At 49.3% G+C, this 24,891-nt stretch overlaps 1 protein-coding gene across 1 annotated transcript in view; it reads left to right on the forward strand.

The window, feature by feature from the left end:
* LOC137623046 (spermidine synthase-like) overlaps positions 1-24,891 on the forward strand; it is a 91,538-nt gene that overhangs the window by 22,444 nt on the left and 44,203 nt on the right. The gene's annotated exons all lie outside the window — the stretch shown is intronic.

Genomic DNA, 24,891 nt, shown 5'->3' on the forward strand with positions numbered 1-24,891 from the left:
TGTTTTTGGGTTGTCCGGAAGGCTAAGAAGCCTTTCGCATCCTACTTGATTTGGCGGGTGGTCAAAGTCATTTCTTGAGAAGCGCCTAGATTAGAGGTTTTGATGAGGTCCTGTTGTATGGGTTGCAACCCTTGATACTTCAGATCCTAGGGGTCGCTCAGCATCCTAAGAGGATCGCGAGGCTCCGTAAGGAAGACGTACTTAAAAAGGCAGAGTAATTGTTCAAGTCGACTTCCTTACCAGGTACTTATTTATTTTATGTTTGTTATTTTGAATAACTGCTAAAATGAAATACAAAATACTTAGCTCATAATAATGTAAACTTGTAATGCTGGTCTCTACCCACCCCCCTGGGTGTGAATCAGCTATATGATCACCGGCTAAGTTTAATATTGAAAAATGTTATTTTTATTAATAAAATAAATTTTTGAATATACTTACCCGGTGATCATATATTAAAGGACCCTCCCTTCCTCCCCAATAGAGACCCAGTGGACCGAGGAGAAAATTGGTTCTTTGTTTGCTTGGAGTACTAAGTACCTGCTCGACAGATGGCGCTGTTGATGTACACCCCCACCTGCATAGCGATCGCTGGCGTATTTTGACCGTAGGTTTTTCTGTCGAGCAACAGAGTTGCAGCTATATGATCACCGGGTAAGTATATTCAAAAATTTATTTTATTAATAAAAATAACATTTCTAGAAGTTTTATTCCAGCTGTGACCAGGTTGTGGAAGGATCTTCCTAAATAGGTAGTTAAATCGGTAGAACTCAAAGTTCAAACTTGCAGCAAATGTTTTCTTGTTGAACAGGCTGACATAAGTCTTTTTATAGTTTACATTTGAAAGATCTATTTTACTGCTGTTATTGTTCTTAAGATATTTTTTTCAATTGTGCATTACCTCTCTTAGTTTATTTATTTCCTTATTTCATTTCCTCACTTGGCTATTTTTCTCTGTTGGAGCCCTTGGGCTTACAGTGTCCTGCTTTTCCAACTAGTGTTGTAGCTTTGTTAGTAATAAGGAAAATATGAATATGAATACATGAAATCCCCATACCCTAACAAAATTGAAAGTAGAATACAGTATACAGTATATTTATGGTTGTATGTGGACACAGGCACTTGTCGTCCAAACAAAGCTGAACAGTTTAACGCTGAACACTGCCACAGCTCCTGCTCCTTGGTAGATGGTAAACTTTCATTAGTTTGACGGAGCATTCAATTTTTTTTTTTTTTTTTTTTTTTTTTTTTTTCAATAAATTTCCTGTTCCTAGACCAACTCATTGTCGTCATCATCATCATCGGCAATCATCGTATATCTAGATTTTGTGAATTCCATTTCCAGGCTGGGTTAGCAGTCACGTTAGCAGAGTTGTCAACAATCGGTCATCATTCAGAGACAGGAGGTCAATGGAACAGTCCACTGCCAACATTTAGATGAATAAAAAAAAGACTTCCAAAAGAGGAATTATGTCTTATTAGTACAAACATGACACTTGCAATCTGATATGTATAACCAAGCATTCAAAATACCAACACTTGCTGTTGTCGGAATCAAATTAAGCAATCGCTATAGACATTTTTTAATGTCCTAACCTATGTAACAAAACAATGTAAACAAATAGCCTTCAATTATTCCACCAGTCTTACCCACTACAAATAACCATTGCACAAACTGCCTTGTTCGCTTGCTAGCTCCCCTTCTCTCATGCTCTGAAGGATTTGGTAACCAAAACAAAACAAATGTAAAAAAAGTAAATATATAAACCATCCTCCAACTCTTTCATGACTATAGTAAACATGGGGAGGCAACCATGGCTCCCATCAAAGGAGGAATGACTATTCATCGCTGCGGTTTGCACCCCTCAATGTTCAAAGCCCACCCTTGAATTACCATGGTCAAAACATGCTTGTGCAGCTTTGGATAGTGCCAATACCCAGTTCTCTGGTCAATGGTATTCACTATACTCAAGCCAATTGAATAAGATCCTGCCTCCTGCGCTCTCTCAACAACAACATAGATCCTTCTCCACTGATTGATCCAATAGTGGCTTTGCAATTGAGTCTGCTGACATGACCACCCTTCAAGCAATATAATGGATTGACCACTGGTCAGATCCAGTCATGTACTCTGACATGACCTGGTACTTGGCAAAACATGTGACAAGGAGGAAGTAGACTTTACTTGATCCTGTTAGGTGGCACTTCATCAATCAGCTAACCAGTGTGTCAAATGGGTCCGGAAGAGGTGTAGCCTCCCACTTTGCCACACAGGTAGTACAGGAGCAGACACTTAACTTACTAAATGCACTGATGTTGGAGACTGCAGGCCTGTTCTGCAGGAGGAAGTGTACTTCTTGATGGAGAAGTGAAGGAAGACAAGCCAGGACACCCTCATCCATCAAGCATTTACCTTTAAGGACCTCAGGTCTTTATAGGCAACTGTGCTAGAATATTGAACCCCATTCCCCAATGAAGTCGGAATACAAGAAAACTCCTGCAACCTCCAGGGTTAGATCTGCAACTCTTGTCCCTTTCTCTTCTAGGAAAGGTGTGGACAATGCTACATCCTTTCACCCTTATCCTAGCCATTCCAAGAAGGGGAGGGAGAAGAGGGAAGGGGGTTAGGAGATGCTGAAGTCCGCAGTCCTTTCCTTCTGCTGTCACAAGTGGGAGCATGCCTGTTAAGCCATTGGGCAACATGGCAGCAGCGCAATGTAGAGCTGAGTGGTGTAAGTTCTCTGGGATGAATACAACCCACCTTTCATCAACCCACCCTCATCCTCCCCTCACTCAGACATGTTCAAGAACAACTATTAGGGATTGCCAAAAGCTCTGTTTGTTCCGTAACCGAAATACAAACCACGCTATTTAAATAGGGTATTACTTTCGGCGTAGCTGAAATGACGAGCCATTAGAATTTTAACGATTGTTTACTACCCCCTCGCTAGTTAGCGAGGGGGTAGGGGAGGGGTAGCTAGCTACCCCTCCCCCCTCACACACCAGTGAACTACAGTAGTTCACTTTGCTTTTGGCTCGGGTGATGAGCAGACGTGTCTGCTCCCACCCTCGCTTTGACAGCCATTAATGCTTTTGTCTTTTACTTAATTTTTCTTATACTTAATATATATATAAACATTCTTTATTTTTATGTATATATTTGTGAATAGAAATATAGTAAGTTTCCTTTTCAGTGTTTGTGCTGTGTGTGTAGTGTACGACATCGTCACCGGCGTAGTGCCAGGCCACCACAGGCCACCACAGTTTTACTTCATGGGGTGCGGCCTCTCCCTTGGTCCTTCGGTCGTTCCTTCGGCTTCCGATATTCGGCCGCCGTGGGGAATCGTCATCGCTGGACTTTCTTCATTCATCTGTTTTCTTCGCTGTTCCTCCTTTCCTACGGGAAACTTGGATTCTCAGCATAGGGAATGTGGGAGTTTAAATTGACTACGGTCTCTCTCTCTCTCTACTCGAGGTCGTTCACCTTTTACTACTACTACGTACTATTACGGAAGCTTCTTTCCCGTGCGGGTTGGGTTGCTTTTCCGTTTAGTATTTGTCTCAATTATTTTTAATGAAATCTAATTGTATTTTTTTTTTTTAACTTGTCAGCTTTCTGGGAGAACACTTCCCTTCGGGGGTCAGTGGTTCTTACTATTTGTGAACATTCTTAGATGAATTACATAATTATAATTCTGTTTTTGTTACAGTTCTCCGCCCTCCCCCTTCTCCCGTGAATGTCAGTGGGGGAAGAGGGCGCATACTCAATTTGTAATTCTTATGTTTTCTATTCCCTCGGGGTTTCTCTTCGGAGTTCCTCCCGGGGAATTTCTGTTAACTAATTATTTATTTTATTTTCCCAGTTAACGATGCAGTTTTAAATATTAAACTTAGCCGGTGAATATATAATAGCTGACGTCTCCGATGGCTCGACAGATTCCAAAAACTCGCGAGCGATCGCCGTGAAGGTTGCGGGTGTGCCCACCAGCGCCAACTATCGGCCAGATACCGCATATACTTGTAAACATCTCCAGTTCTTCTCTGTCGGTTTCATCGACAAGTTGATTCCACTCGCTTTATGACCTCGAGTTTTCTACCGAATTGGTGAAGTACTTGGTTTTGGTTTTATTGCTTTCGCCGTGTTGGATTATTCAATACTATTTTCAAAAGAAATGCTTTTGAAAGGAGAGGAAAAGTGTTTTGCCCTTGCTTTTTTATCTCTGGTTTTTCCATAGAGTAAAGATGGCCGACCCTTCCCTCAGTGTACGGAAGTGTGTTTAAGGCTTTTAGTAATTATTTTATCACGTTATAAATTATTGTTGATATTTATAGATTTTCCTCTATATATTTTATATCCCACCCGCCTTTATTAGGCCTCTTCGATTAGCTTTCCATTTATACTAAACATCAAGATAAATTTTATGTTTTGTTTATATGCGGCCTTTACCTATTCCTCCCCTAGTCCGAGATGTAGGCGGTCCTAACTTGGAAACCGAAGTTAAACAACGTTGAGCCCATTCAACTTTTATTTTCGTTAAGTTTAAATCAATTGCTCTGTAAGAGTTATGAAATGAATATTTTTTAAAAAATATTTTAAGAAATATATTCTTTGAATAGTCTTCGTGCTGTTTTTTTTTCAAAGATGAACTAACGTTTGGTTTATTTATGCTACGCAGTTTGCGCTCTATCGTTACGATAGAGAAAGAGAGAATCACGGTTTCACTTTGCAGAAAGAGTAAATCGATTTTGACGTTTTGTTCATTCTTCTTTCAAACTGAAGTGTTTTAGATACTAATTTAAAGGAACTTGTTAATTTTCAATTTCTTAGTCCTTTCAGTTTTTTCCTTTGGTCAAATAACCTGTTTATTGACGAAGGGTGAGTGGGCAATTCTCTTGTGTGTGACAAGAGAGAGAGAGAGAACGATCCGATCTTTATTCTCGTCCCAAGTAAGGAGTTTGGGAGCGAGTAACGTTGTTCTCGATTCAGTTTTTTACTCTCGTCCCAAGTCTCTGTACGGGGAGAGAGGATAAAACGTTTTTAGTTTTTATTCTCGTCCCAAGGCACTGCACGGTGAGAGATTGAAAACGTAGTCTTTAGTGAACTAGTGTTTAGTCTCCTCCCCAGTCACTGATCCTTTTTAACTTTATATATTTCCGTTTTATTCGATATATATGTATATGTTTTTTGATTTTTGCATGTGTGTTTCATTTTGTACTAATGTGCTTACATTATACGACTCATTTTGCAATTATAACCTTTTGATGTAAGGGAGAATTGCGTGCTTCAGGTAGATATCAGTTTTATTCATGCCTAATGTGAAATTATTGAAAAATACGATATCAGTGAAGTAAGTGCAAAAAAAAACATGTTCTGTGTTGCGGAGGGTTCGTTTGTTCGTGCTTGTCGCTCCCCTAGTCCGAGACCTCTCTCAGGCTCCCCTGCACCAGGGAGAAGTAATGTCGTAGGACTTAAGGGGACGAGACGCTTTAACCAACGTACAGACGTTCCCTCTTTGGTATCGGACGTTTCTCGTCAAGATCGCCCTTACCATAAGACGGGTGAGACTCTGTTCTCCTCGTCATCCGAAGACTTTTCGCAAAAGAAACCTTGGCGCAAGGTTTCTAGACCCTTTAAGCGAAAGTCAGTCCCTTCAGGACAGGTCCAGCGTCCTGGCTGTAGCCATGGGGACAGCTCTGACCCTTTGCAGTCGTCGGAAGACTGTTCGCCTATTAAACGCAAGCGTAACACGGGGTCCGAGGGTCGCGGTAAAGGCAATGTTTTGCCAACACAGACGTTACCGTCGTCTCGGCCCGTTCCGACTCCCGTTGATCCTAAATGGGTTGTCCTGCAGGACATGCAGACTAAGCTTGCCTCCCTTATGGAGAAGTATGACGTTGTGCAGGGTCACGATGAACCTTCGCTTTCGAGTCGCCGTTACGCTAAACGAGACTCTGGCCGTCAGCCGCCCAAACGAGCATTTACTCATCCGTTTGACGTTTCTTGTATTGAAACGTGATGTCAGTAGTTTTTCACGTCAGTCACGTGACATGGATCCTCCCTCGCTGCAGTCTCGTGTTGACTTTCAGCCGCTGCCGCAGTCTCGTGTTGACGTTCAGCCGCTGCCGCAGTCTCGTGTTGACGTTCAGGACGTTCGCCAACCAGCTCAGTTGCCTCTACTTGACGTTGAGCGTCAATCACCGCAGTCGAAGGTTGTTTTGACTGCTCAGTCTAGGCAGTCAATGCAGTTCCGACGTGACGTCGAGCGTCCATCAACTCCTGTTGTTGTTGTTGGACTGTCACAAGGTTTTCAGTCCTTTCAGCAGCGACGTGACGTCGCTTCCTCTACTGCTACTGCTGCTCCTTTGCTTGTTGACATTGCCTGTCAAGCATTGCCACCGCGGCAGGTCTCTCCTTTTCATGAGACTAGACAATTGTCGGACGAGGTTCCTTCAGATGAGGAAGTTGCTGATCCTCCTCCTACTGATATTCCTTTGGGGACTTTGTCAGACGGAGAGGAGCCTAAAGCTGCTCAGACCTCTATGGACTTTAAAAAAATCATGCTGATTTTTAAGGATCTTTTTCCGGTCCATTTTGTAACTGCTGCTCCTCGTTCGCCTTCGTCAGAGTTTACGCTAGGCCTAGCTACTTCGAAGCCGTCGTTTTCTAAGCTAGTGCTCTCTCGCTCTTCTAAGAGAGCTTTACGTTTGCTAGGCGACTGGTTGATCACCAGGAGGAGTTTGGGGGAGACAGCCTTTGCTTTCCCTCCTTTTAAACTGGCTTCTAGAGCGAGCGTCTGGTATGACACGGGAGAAGTTCTCGGCTTGGGAGTTCCTGCCTCTGCCCAGGGAGACTTCTCAAGCCTCATAGACTCTCCCCGTCGCCTGGCCATGAGACGCTCCAAGATTTTATGGTCAGCTTCAGAGCTAGACCATCTCCTGTTAGGAGTTTTTTCGAGCGTTTGAAGTTTTTATATGTTGGTTGGTCCCTGGGAGCCTTAAGTCAGAAGGTCTCTCCAGCTGTCAATGTTTTGCTGTACAGTTATGTCATGCATGAACAAGGCTATCAGGGATGGCTCCAATGATCTGACAGCCACGTTCACTGCAGGAACAAGGCTATCAGGGATGGCTCCAATGATCTGGCAGCCACGTTCACTGCAGGCGTACTTAAGATGTAAGTGCGCTCAATGTGTTCATTGTCAAGACAAACTTCACGATGAAAACTACCAAATCTGTCTTGGCAGCAGTTAGGGAAGGCGACTGGATGGTCTCTCTCGACCTTCAGGATGCATACTTCCACATCCCGATTCATCCAAACTTTCAACAACATCTGAGGTTTGTGGACGGGAAAGTAATGTACCAATGTCGAGCACTGTACTTCGGCCTCATTCCTGCTCCTCTTGTTTTTACAAGGCCCTTGCAAAATGTAGCAAGCTTTCTACATTTTTGAGGATTCAGAGCCTCCCTTTATTTTGACGACTGGCTAATCAGGGCGTCGTCATTATATCACTGTCTGGAGAGCCTCTAATGGATATTAGACCTAACCAAGGAGCTAGGTTTCATAGTGAACGTAGAGAAGTCGTAACTTACAGTACCCCATCCCAGACTATTCTTTATTTGGGAATGGAGATACAGTGTCTGATTTTTCGGGCCTTTTCGTCTCCCACAAGAATGGAACAAGCTCTGTTAAAAGTCCTTCACTTGCAAGAGGAAAACAGTTGCTCTGTAAGAGTTTGAACTAGCCTCGTGGGAACTCTTTCATCGCTGGAGTAGTTTATCTCTCTGAGGAGACTCAACCTATGCCCTCTCCAATTTCACCTAAACCATTGGAACAAGGAGAAGGGCTTAGAGAGTATCTCTTTCCCAATCACCAACCCAGTCTAGAAATGTCTGACTTGGTGGGACAGCAACATCAGACTTCGAGAAGGTCTTTCTCTTGCGATCAAGAACCCAAACCATGTGTTGTATTCAGATGCTTCGGTTTGGGGTTAGGGAGCTCCACTGGACAGTCTGGAATGCTCGGATCTTTGATCCACGGATCAGAAGGAACTCCATTTAAGGCAAGTAACATCTCTCCTTTGGCGAGATTTGTGCAAGGAAAAATGAATGTCTTGGCAGACTGCCTCAGCAGAAGAGGACAAGTCATCTCCATGGAGTGGACGTTGCATAAGACTGTGTGCGAGAAGCTATGGATGACATGGGGTCAACCCACCATAGTTCTTTTTGCGACTTCTCTGACAAAGAGGCTCTCGACTTACTGCTTTCCAGTTCCAGATCCAGAGGCAGCCCACAGACGCTTTCCTGCTGGACTGGTCTCACCTGGACGTTTATGCCTTTCCACCTTTCAAGATCCTAAACAAGGTGCTGCAGAAGTTCACCTCTTACGAAGGGACCAGGTTGACATTGGTTGCTCCACTCTGGCCCGCGAGAGTGGTTCACAGAGGTACTTCTATGGCTGGTAGACGTTCCAAGAAGTCTGCCGTTACGGATGGATCTCTTGCGACAGCCTCACGTAAAGAGATTTTATCAAAGCCTCCCCACGCTTCGTCTAACTGCCTTCAGACTATCGAAAGACTCTCTTGAGCTCGAGGGTTTTCGAAGGAGGCAGCTAGAGCGATCGCGAGGGCTAGAAGATCCTCTACCATCAGGATCTATCAGTCGAAATGGGAGGTATTTAGAGACTGGTGCAAGTCCTCCTCTATTTCCTCTTCCAGTACCTCTGTAGCCCAAATGGCGGACTTTCTCCTGCATCTGAGAAATGTTCGCTCCCTCTCTGCTCCCACTATTAAAGGCTACAGGAGCATGTTGGCATCTGTTTTCAGACATAGAGGCTTGGATCTGTCAAATAACAAGGATCTCCAAGATCTCCTTAAGTCCTTCGAGACCTCTAAGGAGCGTCGTATGTCAACTCCCGCTTGGAACTTAGACGTGGTCCTAAGGTTCCTAATGTCAGACAGGTTTGAGTCATTGCATTCAGCCTCCCTGAAGGATCTCACCCTCAAGACGCTTTTTTTTGGTGTGCTTGGCTTCTGCTAAAAGGGTCAGTGAGATCCATGCTTTTAGTAAGAACATCGGCTTCTCTACAAATAAAGCTACATGTTCGCTTCAACTTGGTTTTTTGGCCAAGAACGAACTGCCTTCTCGTCCTTGGCCTAAATCTTTTGAAATACCTAGTCTGTCAGAAATCGTAGGTAACGAAGTTGAAAGAGTGCTGTGCCCCGTTAGAGCTCTTAAGTTTTACTTAGCTCGAACTAAACCATTACGAGGTGGTTCTGAGGCCTTATGGTGCTCCGTTAAGAAGCCCTCATTGCCCATGTCTAAAAATGCGTTATCGTACTTTATTAGACTTTTAATCCGGGAGGCACATTCTCATTTAAATGAGAAAGATCGTTGTTTGCTTAAGGTCAAGACGCACGAAGTGAGAGCGATAGCGACTTCGGTGCCTTTAAGCAAAACAGGTCTCTTCGAAGTATTATGGACGCGACCTTTTGGAGGAGCAAGTCGGTGTTCGCTTCATTTTACTTAAAAGACGTCCAGATTCTTTATGAGGACTGCTACACCCTGGGTCCATTCGTTGCAGCGAGTGCAGTAGTGGGTGAGGGTTCTACCACTACATTCCCTTAATCCCAATATCCTTTTAATCTTCTCTTGAAATGTTTTTAATCTTGTCTTGGGTTGTACGGAAGACTAGGAAGTCTTTCGCATCCTTTTTGATTTGGCGGGTGGTCAAATGTTGTTTCTTGAGAGCGCTCAGATTAAGGGTATTGATGAGGTCCTGTTATAGGGGTGTTCGCCCTGGATATAACAGCTCCTGGGAGTCTTTCAGCATCCTGAGAGGATGGCTGGGCTTCGTGAGGAAAGCGGACTAATGAGGCAGAGTAATAATCAGAGTCTGCTTCCTTACCAGGTACCTATACTTAAAGTCTGTTTTTTGAATAATTGTCAAAAACTCTTGAGCATATACACCTTTATTGTATTAATACTGGTCTCTACCCACCACCATGGGTGTGAATCAGCTATTATATATTCACCGGCTAAGTTTAATATTTAAAAATGATATTTTGATTATAAAATAAATTTTTGAATATACTTACCCGGTGAATATATAAATTAAAGGCCCTCCCTTCCTCCCCGATAGAGACCTAGGGGACTGAGAAGAACTGGAGATGTTTACAAGTATATGCGGTATCTGGCCGATAGTCGGCGCTGGTGGGCACACCCGCAACCTTCACGGCGATCGCTCGCGAGTTTTTGGAATCTGTCGAGCCGTCGGAGACGTCAGCTATTATATATTCACCGGGTAAGTATATTCAAAAATTTATTTTATAATCAAAATATCATTTTTTCTTCGTTTGCCTAAAGTGTGCCAACAAAGCAGAGCTGTCCTGTTTGTGCCTGGGGAGTCTGCTGTTGCTGCCGTCTCTCTAGGACATAGTCATGGGCGTGATCCCTTCTCTTAGAAGTTCTCCCGTGACAACTGTCAGCTCTTTAGTTCATCTTAGAATGCTAAGGAGGTTCGCCTCCAGGGGTAGATAACTTCTCTTCCGCGGGAGGTTCCCTTCCCAGGTGTGAGTTTTTTCCCCTGCAGAGGGGAAACTTCTCATACCTTAATAATTCCTGGATGGGTTTTCCTGGTCCTCGGGCGGTTATGCTCTTGGTGCTGAGCGACCGCACTTGTAACCATGCTCAAGGAGCTGTGCAGTTGCAAGGCCAGTCGCTTGGAAACTAAAGGGTGCCTATACTCTCGGGGTTGAGCGGTCGCACCTGCAGCTATGCTCAAGGGGCTGAGCAGCTGCAGGATCAGTCTTGTGACCTCTCTCGTTCGCGAGGGAGGCCACTCATAAGGACTCCTCTTCGGAGGATTGCTCCTTATAGGTCAGCTTGCTGATCCAACGGCCCTAAGGGGCGCCATCACCAGTGTCTTCAAGTCTCCTCTACGAAGTGTTCACCTCTCGTTCGCGAGAGAGGCCACTCATAGAGACTCCTCTTCGGAGGATTGTTCCTGTTTAGACCAGCTTGCTGTTCGGGACCTCTCTGCAGAATTGTTCGCCATCTCCTAGACCTGCTGACCTGCCGTCTCCCTTTCTGGCTGCTGACGCTGTGGGCGCCCAAGCACCCCGTTATCCAACGGGTACCGGTCCCTTCGGGGCATAAGGGGCTTTCTCACACTTTGAGTAAGTCCCTTAAGCGCCAGGGATCCCCTGCGCGCCAATGTTTTCCTGCGCGCTCGCGCGCAAGCACTCGTCTACTGTTCCTGCTGTTCCTGAGATTTCCATCCAGAGAATCCTGTTCCAGGGACTATTCCTGAGTTAGCCTACAGGCGCTCACCAGTACTTCAGCCCGCGAGTGTCTCCTAGTCTCTTCTTCGAAGGGCACCTCTCCCGTTCGCGGAAGAGGTCTCTCATAGAGACACTTCCTCGGAGTATCAAGCAGAACTTCCAGTGTTGATCGTCCCAGTTCCTGATAATCCTGTCAGCTGTCCCTTCATCCTAGCGCGCACGTGCTCGCCGACGATCTTCTTACGCAAACGATCTTCGTACGCCAACGATCTTCGTACGCCAACGATCTTCGTACGCCAACGATCTTCGTACGCGCGCGAGCGCCGACGATCTTCCCGCGCGCGCGAGCGCCGACGATCTTCCCGCGAGCGCCGACGATCTACCCGCGAGCGCCGACGATCTTCCCGCGAGCGCCGACGATCTACCCGCGAGCGCCGACGATCTTCCCGCGAGCGCCGACGATCTTCCCGCGAGCGCCGACGATCTTCCCACGCGCGCGAGCGCCGACGATCTTCCCACGCCCGCGAGCGCCGACGATCTTCCCACGCGCGCGAGCGCCGACGATCTTCCCACGCGCGCGAGCGCCGACGATCTTCCCACGCGCGCGAGCGCCGACGATCTTCCCACGCGCGCGAGCGCCGACGATCTTCCCACGCGCGCGAGCGCCGACGATCTTCCCACGCGCGCGAGCGCCGACGATCTTCCCACGCGCGCGAGCGCCGACGATCTTCCCACGCGCGCGAGCGCCGACGATCTTCCCACGCGCGCGAGCGCCGACGATCTTCCCACGCGCGCGAGCGCCGACGATCTTCCCACGCGCGCGAGCGCCGACGATCTTCCCACGCGCGCGAGCGCCGACGATCTTCCCACGCGCGCGAGCGCCGACGATCTTCCCACGCGCGCGAGCGCCGACGATCTTCCCACGCGCGCGAGCGCCGACGATCTTCCCACGCGCGCGCAGGTTCCGACGGTTCCCCGCGCCGACGATCTTCTTACGCGCAAACGCCGGCAATCTTCTTGCGCGCACAAGCGCCGACGATCTTTAAGCGCCGTCGATCTTGCGTTTTCGATCTTCTTTCGCGCTTAAGCACCGACGATCTTTCTTTGGCGTGCGCGAGCGCCGACGATCTTTCTTTGGCGTGCGCGAGCGCCGACGATTGTCCGCGCGCAGGTTCCGATGGTTCCCCGCGCCGGCAATCTTCTTGCGCGCACAAGCGCCGACGATCTTTAAGCGCTGTCGATCTTGCGTTTTCGATCTTCTTTCGCGCTTAAGCACCGACAATCTTCAAGCGCCAACAATCTCGTACGCGCGCGCCAACATTCTCCCTTGCTCTTCATTCTGTTCCTGCACGTCAATCTGATTCCTGCACACCCTATGAAGGCTCGCTCGCGCTCCCGCGAGTGTTTTCAACAGTCTCTCGCACGCGACCCCTTGGTTTTTCCCATCGCGCCAGCGCGCTCCCTCTCTACCGAGGCAAGGCCTTCTCCCACTGCACCAATGGGAGAAACCCCTCCTCGAGCAGGAGAATCGTCCCGTGTTGGGGCGAGAAGAGCCCTCAGACTTCATTGTCGGAGTCCTGTATCCCTCCTAGGAGGGAACCGAAGTAGAGCCTTTGGGGACGGGGGACTTTGCTGCCAGCTCTCCAGGGGGAGAGCAGTAAGAGTCAGAGCATGCCTTCTGGCAGGTCTTGACTCTGATGAGGCATCTCAACAGGTACAAGGACCCTGAAGTTCCTCCTCATGAGGGCAAGGACACGGTCCTGGACCAAGTCTTTGGCACTCAGAAACCAGCTAAAGCCAGTGCGGCTTTGCTCTGGTCCCAAGGGGCGAAGAGTGCCAGGGATAAGGTTGAGGGCCAGCTCTTCGAGCTCGCCTCCTCCAGCCGTTCCACTGCTGGCAACAAGCTCCTCCCACCTCCACCAGAGGAGGTATTTTGAGATCGTGGAGGAGTCTGGCTTAGCTCTTCCGTTGCACTCTGTGGAAGAGCTTACCAAGGGAGTCCCTCTCGAGAGACTCTAGCCGGCAAGTGACTTTCTCGGCGACAGAGATCCTAAGCCAGGAGAAGGTCGCGAAGTGTGCCATGGAGGCTACTTCGTGGCTGGACGTCTGGTTGGGGTCTCTTGGCATCCTGTTGCGATCCGAGGATCTGTCCAAAGAAAGCACCAGGAAGGCACTGGAGACCTTCCTCCTTTCGGGCACCCGCACCATTGAGTTTCTGGCCCACCAAGCCTCGAACTTGTGGGCCAATTCGATCTTGAAGGTCGTGATGCGGTGGCAGAAAGGTTCCTTTCGAAGGTCCCGGCCTTTGAAGTCTGCAAGCTCAGACACTTCCCTTATGGGAAAGAGTCTGTTTGAGCCCAAAGATGTGGAACAGGCAGCTGAGAGGTGGAGGAAATCCAATCAGGACTCTCTCCTCCAAAGGGCTCTCACAACGAAGCCCTACAAACCTCCAGCACCTCAACAACCTCACCCGTCCAAGACGACGAAACTGGCAGTGGCAGCAAAGACGACGGTGTCCAAACAGCAGCCCTTAACTGTCAAAGACAAGAAGGGCAAAAAGTCCTCCAGGGAAGGCAAGAATCCTAGAGTCAGTGGCCGAGGCTGCAAACGCTAGGATTGGCAATCCCCCTGCATGTCCACTAGTGGGGCGATGCCAACAAAGTTGCGCATTCAGGTGGCAGCAACTCGGGGCCGATTCCTGGACGATTTCCGTAATCAGTCAGGGATATCGCGTCCCGTTCACAACATCTCTACCTCCCCTTACAGCGAATCCAGTTTCGTTGAGCTCCTATGCCATGAAATCGGCAAAGGGGCCAGCCCTACAGGCAGAAATCGAGACCATGCTAAAGAAGGATGCTCTCCAAGAGGTCGTCGACGGTTCCCCAAGGCTTCTTCAGTTGACTCTTTCTTGTAAAGAAGGCGTCTGGAGACCAGTCATCGACCTCTCAGCTCTGAACAGGTTTGTCAAACAAACTCCGTTCAGCATGGAGACAGCAGACACGGTCAGACTTGCAGTGAGACCACAAGACTTCATGTGTACACCAGATTTAACGGACGCGTACTTCCAGATCCCAATCCATCCATCTTCAAGGAAGTACTTAAGATTCAGCCTAGACAACAAGATCTACCAGTTCAAGGTGCTATGTTTCGGTCTCTCCACAGCACCTCAGGTGTTCACCAGAGTGTTCACCCTGATCTCTTCGTGGGCACATAGGATCGGCATCCGTCTCCTCTGCTATCTGGACGACTGGCTGATCCTGGCAGACTCGGAGTCGACCCTTCTTTGACACCGGGACAAGCTTCTGAGACTTTGCCAAGATCTAGGGATCATGGTAAATCTTGAGAAGTCTTCTCTGCTTCCATCTCAATGACTGGTATATCTAGGCATGATCTCGGACACCAATCTCCACAAAGCCTTTCCATCAGACGACAGGATAGCAAGGCTGAGAAGGGTCGCAGATCCTTTCCTCAGACGAGAAAAACTCCCAGCCCAATCATGGTTACGTCTTCTCGGTCACCTCTCCTCCCTGGCCCGTCTAGTTCCAAATGGGCGCCTCTGGATGAGATCCCTACAATGGTGGCCCAAGTCCCGGTGGAATCAAGGTCACGATTCCCCGGACGTTTTGGTCCCTATGGGTCCTGCAGAACGGATGGACCTTCAGTGGTTCTGAACCACAGGACCTCAGGCCTATGGTCAGAATCAGAAAAGTGCCTCCACATAAACCTTCTAGAGATGAAGGCCGTATATCTGGCACTTCAACAGTTCCAACGGTACCTGGCGGGTTACTCCGTGGTGGTGAGGAGCGACAACACGACGGTAGTGGCTTACATCAACAAGCAGGGAGGTACCTTTTCCCAACAGCTATCCCATCTTGCAGTAAAGATACTGAGATGGACCGAAGTCCACTCGTTTCCACTATCGGCTCGCTTCATTCCAGGCGAAAGGAATGTGCTCGCCGACAGTCTGAGCAGGGCATCCTAGATAGTGAGTACCGAGTGGTCTTTGGATCCTCAGATAGCCAACAAAGTCCTGACTTCGTGAGGTTCCTCGACGGTGGATCTGTTCGCGACAGCCTTGAATTTCATGCTTCCGCTGTAATGCTCCCCAGTCCCGGACCCCAAGGCACTCTGGCAAAATGCCTTCCAACAACGGTGGGTTAACATCAACGTATACGCCTATCCCCCTTTCTGTCTGATGAGAAGGGTGCTCAACAAGACCAGAATATCGGTCGACCGGTCAATGACCTTAGTAGCGCTGCTTTGGCATCATGCAGAGTGGTTCCCGGACCTTCTGCAGCTCCTGACGGAACTCCCGAGAGAACTCCCTCCTCGACACGAGCTACTCAAGCAACCACACTGCAACTTCTCCCATAAAGGCGTAGCATTGCTGCGGCTTCACGCCTGGAGACTATCCAACATCTCCTCACAGAGAAAAGCTTTTCGCAACAAGTTGCAGAAAGGATGTCTCGACACCTGCGAAAGTCATCCGCAGGAGTCTACCTGGCGAAGTGGAGAGTCTTCTGTGGTTGGTGTCGTGGAAGGGGTATCTCTCCACTCGATGCCACTATTCCAGCAATAGCGGAGTTTCTCGTGTATTTGCGGGAAGAGATGCGCCTTTCAGTCTCGGCAGTGAAAGGCTATCGCTCAGCCTTAAGTCTTGCCTTCAGGCTAAAAGGAATGGACATTTTCTCATTGCTGGAACTTTCGCTACTCATACGAAGTTATGAACTTACCTGCCCTCACTCGGAAGTGAGACCTCCTCCAGGGAGCGTGGTTCGAGTCCTCAGGTCTCTTAAGAGACCTCCGTTCGAACCATTACGCCAGGCTTCTGATCGCCACCTGACTTGGAAGACGGTGTTCCTACTTGCTTTGGCCTCGGCCAAGCGAGTCAGCGAACTTCATGGTCTCTCGTATGACGTCGCCAATTCAAGGGGATTGGTAGAGGTAACGTTCAGGTTCCTCCCTGAGTTTGTGGCTAAGACTCGAAATCCATGAGTGCCGGACCCCTGGTTCGACTTTTTCCGGTTTTCGAATCTCCGTTCTGTAACAGATGACCCAGACCGTCTCCTACTGTGCCCAGTAAGGAGTCTGAGGCTCTATCTTAAGAGAACAGCTGCAATTCTTCCTTGAGTGCAAGCATTGTTTGTGAGCACAGGAAGGACGAAGAGGAGGGTCACTAAGAACACTATCTCAGCATGAATTCGCAGGGTCATCCATCATTCCCTGAATCCAGACCCTCCTCCGTCACGTCGCCCTAGAGCACATGATGTCAGAGGCATCGCTTCGTCCATGGCATTCAAGAGAAAACTACTCAGTGACGCAGGTTCTACAAGCAGGGGTTTGGAAGCGTCAAACGACCTTCACAGCCCACTACCTGCAGGACGTGACCCACAGGAGGCTTGATACGTTCTCTATCAGCCCTGTGGTGGCTGCACAACAGCTGGTTTAAACCTCAGGCTCCTTAATGGACAAGCAGCAGAGGGTTGAGGGCATTGTTACCTGGTTTTAGTCTGCATGAATGAAAAGATATGCCTGGCCCTTATTCTTTTCTTCATCCTCCCCTCTCTTGGGGAAAGCAGCATCCTGGGTTCTGTGCACAGCTGACCTCAAACCACTGCAGGTAAACCATGCTTCCTTGTGTTCCTAGTATTAAGATAATACGGTCGTGTCCCCCATACCCTTACGAAGTGGTATTGGGAACGTCCTAACCTAGAATTCCATCTAATGGACTCCAGGTCAACTTCCTAGGACGAGTCACACTTCATTCCTTCACACACACGCTTACGTAGGCCGCGGTCCTTGCAGAGCAAGGTACTTGCGAGGTGCAGGAACTCCTTATCTCGAGTTCTATACTGTACACTCAGATACTGAGTCCCCGGGCAAAAGCCAAAAGCCAGTAACGGCTGGGACTTACCACCCTTCCTAAGGGTTAAGTCGCCCTATTTAAATAGCATGGTTTGTATTTCGGTTACAGAACAAATGACAAATTCGTAGATAATTTGTATTTGTTCCAAAACGAATACTTACCTCGAACTACTTTCTTAGGAGTTACTGGTAACCTCCTCTCTACCGACCAGAGTTTTGCGTAGATTACCCCCCACCCCGCTTCCTAAGGAGGCCTACCCCCGGCATTAAGGAATGTGCCCCGAGGGTAGGCTTATCGTAGGTTGATGCCCGGCTGGGTCAGCTTCACCAGTAAGTTCTCTGGTCGCGACGTGTAAACACCTCGCCCTCGTTCTCTATCGATCCTTTGTGTGCGTTCTGAGTGTCTCACGTGTTCCCCGCGTGGTAAATTGTGTTTCCTGTGTACTGTTCCCGGGTGTTCCTGTGTGTTCACCTTCCACCCTTGTGCTTACCCAGTGTATTCCTTAATTCCCTTCAAGGAATTAATAGCTGAAGGGAACAATTTAACAATAAATCATCCTTCCTCCCCTTATCCTCTGTGTTCGTCGTGTAGGGGCAGCTTATGTTCTCCTACAGCCACGTGTTAGGAGTGCTAGTCCTGGAACGTAGAGCTTCTTATACAACCATCTTCCCCTACCCAGAGTAGGGGACGAGGTAAGTCAGTTGCGGGGAAGTGCCCATTGCTCTTACCCAGGAGTTTGAGTGGGTGCGGTATAGCACCAAGAAGAAGTAGGCGACGAAGAGGTCGCCTTAGAAGACTAGCGCCCCTTCCCCCCTTGCTTCGCCGGGCATCTCGTCTGGCAGAGCTTCCCTACCACCCTCCCCTACCCAGAGTAGGAGACGAGGTTGGTCCGTTGTGGGGAAGGTAACTCCTAAGAAAGTAGTTCGAGGTAAGTATTCGGGTTGGAACAAATCAAAAATTTTAAGTAATTTTTGTTTTTCCTAACATACTTACCGAGAACTACTTTCGGGAGTGTGTTGGGAGACGGAGTCCTGGTGCAAGCAGGCCACGTCTCCTCTGATGACCCCATGTGGGGGAAAAATGTCCCTAATTCTTCTCCAGTCTCTTTGGCGTATTTTTCAGTCACTTCTGCAGCCGAGGGCGTCGCCGAGAAGGAGCCTCCCAAGTCTGTATTGCAGCGTTCCCCGAACCGGCAGCCCAGGGATTTCTCGCCACGAAGGCCATCCTCCAGACGCAGATATAACCCTCGCAGGGAGAAATGCGAGAAGGCCTCTTCAGGGAGGCGTAAGGCCGCGAAGCTTCCGGTTCACCCAGCCAGCGGGGGGAACCGTGCTTCCTTACAGGCAGCCTGGCCGAATCAGCACAGCTGGTTCGGCCCTCGGACTTAAAGGAACGGTTCCCTCCGTCGGGTCAGCCCACAGGGATCCGTGTCCTCGTCCCCCAGAGAGAATACATGAACGGTAGTCCTCGACGGCACGGCGATGCCGGTTCTGACCCCCGAACCTGGTGCGGAGGCTCCCGCCGGGGAAGACCGGTACCACCGCAAGGGAGTGCCTGGTATTCCAGAACCGAAGCGCCCGGTGGGGAGTGCCCGGTGACCCAGCTCCTCGGGATCAAGCTGTAGGAAGGACTCTACAGGTAGGTGTAAGTCCTCGAAGCCTCCGGTTCACCCCGCCCAGCGGGGGGAAACACGCTTCTTGTCGGGCGGCCTGGCCGAACCAGCCCAGCTGGTGTGGCCTTCGGGTCGGAAGGAACGGTTCCCGCTGTCGGGTCAGCCCACGGGAACCGCGTCCTCGGCACCCAGAGCCCTTGGGCGGATGAGAGTCCCCGCTGAACCAGCGATGCCTGCGTTAACCCAGGCCCCTGGTGCGGACGTCCCCGCAGATGAAATCCAGTACCTCGGTAGGACGGCACCCCTGGCACCAAGAGCTAGACGTCCAGTCGGCGTGCCCGGTAACCCAGCTCCCCGGCCCCAAGCCGAGACCTCGGCTGATGGAAGGGAGAGTTCACCAACGGAGGACTCGGCCTATAGGAGGGTGGTTGGCCTTATCAGAAGACACCACAAAATCGAGGAACCTTCAGCTATAGACGAGGATTACTGGAGGTCAAGCCTATTAAGAATTATGCAGACCCCTACCCAGCGTAAGACGTCTCTAGCGCTGCCTCTAGCCCGAGATCTGGTCCTAGGGCAGGAGTATGTAGACAAGGTGGTGGCCAGTAATGCCGAAGCCCCCAAAACCCAGAGTTCCTCAAAATTGCTACAGGGCCTCAGAACCCAAGGCAAAGTATATGTGCCAGAAGGGCGTCGCCCTGGCCCCTGTAAGGTGGAGTCATCCATCGACATCCTGAGTCAGGGCGTCTCAGATGATAGGGCCTCTTCGGCCCCGGTCTGTTTCTCGCCAGCAGAGGCCTCCATGATGGAGGAGATGTCGAGAGATTTAGTGAATGTCTCCTCTTGGCTGGACTGGTGGGCTTCCACCTTGGTAGGGGTACAAGCCTCGTTCGCCCCGCGGACCCTGACCAGCAAGGCCTCCTGAGGGACGTTATTACCTCCGGGGGTAAAACCCTTAAATTTTTAACTTAACAGTCGCTCGCCCTGACGGCTAACTGGGTACTCCGTGAGAGAGACACCGTACTGACGAAGGTGTCCCGGAAGGTACCAGACAGGGAAGCGCGGGCCATACGGAGCTTACCCTTGTGGGTAGAGTCCTTGTTTCCCCTGAAGGAACTAGAGGCCATCATGGAGAAGGTCTCGAAGAAGAAGGAGTCTATCAACCCCAGACCTACGCCTTCGAGGAGACCGCCCTACAAGAGGTCCGTCTCGGATAGTGCCGCGACGTCCCAGGCCTCTCCCAGCACTACGAGGAGAGAGGCTCCCTCTTCCTCCTGGTCCGCAACGCCTCAGCCCCCCAGCAGGGGAGCTCCAGCGCCTTCAAGCTCCTTCAGGTCGGGTTACTCTGCCTCTAGGAGAGGCCGATCAGGCTGCTCCTCCAGAAGAAGATAGAGTGGGAGGCCCCCTATCCCCGCCCAAGCCTCGGGTTGGGGGATGCCTCAGACTTCATTGGCAAGCATGGAAGGCTCACAGAGCAGAGCCTTGGACAGTGTCCGTACTAAAGGAGGGCTACAGACTTCCGTTCTTAACAGAACCACCCCCTCTTATCCCGGCCAGCCGGGCGGAATGGCTAGCTCCCAGAGACCCGTTAAAGAGGACCGCCCTTCAAGAGGAGGTGTCCTCCATGTTAGAGAAGGGCGCCATGGAAGAAGTTCTTCTCCCAGGGCCAGGTTTCTACACTCGTCTGTTCCTGGTAGAAAAGCGCGGGGGGGTGGAGACCGGTTATAGATCTGTCGGCTCTCAACAAATTCATCAAGAAGACGGACTTCAAAATGGACACTCCGAAGTCAGTCCTGCTGTCCTTGAGGGAGAAAGATTACATGGTGACCATAGACCTCAAGGACGCATACTTCCAAATTCCGATCCACCCCTCGAGTCGAAAGTTCCTCCGGGTGAAATGGGGCTCCCAGATCCTTCAATTCAGGACCCTTTGCTCCGGACTGTCAAAAGCGCCCCAGGTGTTCACGAGAGTCTTCACGACTGTCTCAGTGTGGGCTCATGAACGAGGCATTCACCTCATCCGATACCTGGACGACTGGTTGCTTCTTTCCGCCTCAAAGGGCCTCTTGGAGGAACAAGGGATGAAACTCCTCCAGTTTTGCAAGGATCTGGGGATCGTAATCAACCCGAAGAAGTCAAACCTATCCCTATCCACCAGAATGAACTACTTGGGAATGACATTGGATACCATTCTGGGAAAAGCCTTCCCTTCGGAGGACAGAATAAGAAACCTCATGAATATCATTCAGCCGTTCCTGTCAGAGCATCCCAAGAGAGCGAAAGACTGGCAGAAGCTGATAGGTCACCTGGTCTCATTGGAGAAACTAGTTCCCCAAGGGAGGGTAAGGCTCAGAGCCATACAATGGAACCTGAAGAACCTCTGGTGCCAACTGGACTCACAACAGGTTCTAATCCCAGTCCTACCAAACACGAGACCCTCCCTGGAATGGTGGCATTGCCGGTCGAACTCACTCAAGGGGATGCCCTTCGGGAGCGATCCACCCGAGTTACTACTGTTCACAGACGCCTCCAACCAAGGGTGGGGAGCCCACCTCCTCGACGAAACAGCACGAGGGACCTGGTTGGACGGGGAGAAAGAACTCCACATCAATGTCCTGGAGTTGAAGGCAGTCCAGAAGGCTTGCCTACACTTCGCGAGTCTACTAAAGGGAAACACCGTGGCGTTGATGTGCGACAATGCCACGGTAGTGGCATACATAAAGAAACAGGGAGGCTTGAAATCGAAGGAGTTGTGCGATCTCACCATAGAAATTCTAGATTGGGCAGAAGAGAACCAAGTGGTGTTGTTAGCAAGGTTCATTCCCGGGAAGAAAAACGTTCTGGCCGACGGCCTCAGCAGAATGGGCCAGATAGTTGGGACAGAATGGTCCCTTCTTCCGGAAGTAGCCAAGCTCATCATCCAACGTTGGGGTTCCCCGGTGATGGACCTCTTTGCAACAAAACTCAACGCCCAACTCCCAGTCTATTGCTCTCCTTTGCCAGACCCGAAAGCAGCCTTAGAAGACGCTTTTCAGCACAAGTGGGACAATCTAGATGTGTACGCTTTTCCCCCTTTCACGTTGATAAGGCAAGTGCTCAACAGAGTAAGGACAGCCCGAAACCTAAAGATGACTTTGGTAGCGCCCTGGTGGCCGGAGAGAGAGTGGTTCGCGGACCTAAAAGACCTATCGAGTCAACCGCCGTGGCCTCTGCCCGACAGGTCAGACCTTCTACATCAGCCTCATTTTCTCAGGCTCCACGACAACCCACTCTCCCTACGTCTTCACGCCTGGAGACTATCGAGCGGCTCCTGAAGAAAGAAGGATATTCTTCTTCCACGGCTAAGAGAATGTCTCTATACCTGAGAAAGTCGTCAGCCGCGGTCTACCAGGCTAAGTGGGCCTCCTTCACGAAGTGGTGCTCTGAGAGGCACATTAAACCTCTTAAGGCCTCTGTCCCAGACATAGCAGATTTTCTGGTATTTCTTAGAGACAAGGTGGGAATGTCAATCCCAGCCATAAAAGGAGTTCGGGCCACCTTAGGCCAAGTCTTCCTCCTGAAGGGCATCGACCCGGGGGCCTCGAGACATATAGCGATGCTTGTCAAGAGTTTCGAGCAATCCTGCCCCCCACAGGCGAGTAGGGTGCCCCAGTAGGACTTAGCCAAGGTCTTGAAGATGCTGTGTCGTCCCCCCTTTGAACCCTTGAAGGATATCGTGGACAGAGATCTCACCCTCAAGGCCGTCTTCTTGCTGGCCTTGGCGTCTGCTAAGAGAGTGGGAGAGATCCATGGTCTGTCATACCACGTTTCTCATTCGAAGGGGTGGAAAGAAGTATCCTTCAAGTTCGTGCCTTCTTTTGTGGCTAAGACTCAGAACCCAGCAGTCTGGGATCCGAAGTTCGAAGGTTTCTCAATTCCTGCCATCCCTAAGACGGGTAATGCAGAAGATTTAAAATTATGCCCTGTACGAACAATTAGAAAATACCTGGAAAGAACAGCTCATCTCCGCCCAGGCATCAAGAGCCTCTTCGTTTCCACAGGTATTAATAAGAAACAAGTTTCCAAGAACACCATTTCCTTCTGGTTGAGACAAGTTATTGCCAGAGCCTACAAGGAAGATGGCATAGCAGTGCCAGGCACCCCCCGGCCTCATGACATCAGGGGCCTGAGCACCTCCTTAGCCTTTGAGAAAAACATGGCAGTGGGTCAGATCCTGCGAGCAGGTACTTGGTCGAACCATTCAACCTTTACTGCCCATTACCTCAAGGACTACTCGAGGAAGTCCTTAGACGGGTTCTCCATTGGAACAGTCATCTCCCCCCTCCAAGCAGTGTAACGGTAAAAGCCCCAGGCGCGATCAAGGCTAGCAACCGGTAGGCACAAGTGCGGTTTCCTACCTCATTCCCAGTTGCTTCCTTGCCTCTTCGGGGAGTACCGACTGATACCATTGGATAACACATTCTTCACGACTACGCTACTGGAAGGAACTTCAGAAGAAGTTTTTCAAAGGGTGAGTACTTAGACACTAACGTGAACTTTTGTGTAGTTACCCTCGCATCCGCTTTCTAGTAGGTCCCGTTATCCCTGGGCCTCGTGGCCTACACGTCCCGGGTCAGGGGGTCAGAATAGCACTCCCGCCTCCTAAAGTGTAAGTCTCCTAAGAAAGTAGTTCGAGGTAAGTATTCGTGTTGGAACAAATCAAAAATTTTAAGTAATTTTTATTTTTCCTAACATACTTACCGAGAACTACTTTCGGGTAATGGCCCTCCCTTCCTTCCCCGAGTGCCTCTCTTCCCTTGCTAGCATTGTGCTAATCCAATAGAACTTACTGGTGAAGCTGACCCAGCTGGGCATCAACCTACGATAAGCCTACCCTCGGGGCACATTCCTTAATGCCGGGGGTAGGCCTCCTTAGAAAGCGGGGTGGGGGGTAATCTATGCAAAACTCTGGTCGGTAGAGAGGAGGTTACCAGTAACTCCTAAGAAAGTAGTTCTCGGTAAGTATGTTAGGAAAAATAAAAATTACTTAAAATTTTTGATTTTTCCTAACCATACAAACCTTAGCTATTTAATCAAACTTGCCCGCCAGCCGTCCCCCGGAAAGTCTTACCTCTAAGCAAAGGGAACTAGTTCACCGGAGAGTGAGGGGGAGGGGTAGCTAGCTACCCCCTTGCTAACTAGTGAGGGGGTAGTAAACCCTCGTTAAAATTCTAATGGCTGGTCATTTCAGCTACGCCAAAAGTAATACCCTATTTAAATAGCTAAGGTTTGTATGGTTAGGAAAAATACAAATTATCTACAAATTTGTCATTTTTAGAGGCAGAGGTGAAGGTGATTGAAACGAAGAACAGGTTAGAAGTCTTATCGGACGTTTTCCAGATTTTAGCTGTCATCTCCTGGTGGAAAATTCAACTGGGGGCAGGAGGGCAGCTATTGATCTCTCTTCTCTGAATAAGTATTTTCTTCAAACAATTCAAGATGGAGTAGTATGTCAGTTCAAAGCCTGTTCTTCGGACTGTCTGCCCCACTAATGGGATTTGTCTGCTGAGATACCTAGATGACTTGTCTTCCACCTCCAACAGAGTGTAGAAGTCACCTAGAGAGTTATGGAGTTCTTTGACTGACCAGATAGTACTACATTGGATCCTTCTCTCTGGTTACGGTTCATTTTCCCCTTGCCTACACACACCAAATAGTCTGGCCTATTCTTTACATATTCTCCTCTGTCCTCATACACCTGACAACATTAAGATTGCCAAACAGTTTTTCTTCACCTAAAGGGTTACTGCACTGTCATTGTTCAGTGGCCACTTGCCTCTTAGTAAGGGTAGAAGAGACTCTTTGGCTATGGGTAGTGCTATAGCCTCTGTACCATGGTCTTCCACTGTCTTGAGTTAGAGTTCTCTTGCTTGAGGGTACACTCGGGCACACTATTTTATCTTGTTTTGTTAAAGTTTTTATGGTTTATATAGATGTTTATTTTAATATTACTGTTCCAAAAATATTTTATTCTTTCTTTTCTTTCCTTACTGCACTGTTTTGTGTTGGAGCCCCTGGGCTTATAGCATCCTATTTTTCCAACTAGGGTTGTAGCTTAGCAAATAATAATAATAATATGTACATCAGGGGAGATTCGC

The sequence above is a fragment of the Palaemon carinicauda genome, chromosome 30, assembly GCF_036898095.1.
Source record: "Palaemon carinicauda isolate YSFRI2023 chromosome 30, ASM3689809v2, whole genome shotgun sequence".
NCBI classification, from domain to species: Eukaryota; Metazoa; Arthropoda; class Malacostraca; order Decapoda; family Palaemonidae; genus Palaemon; species Palaemon carinicauda.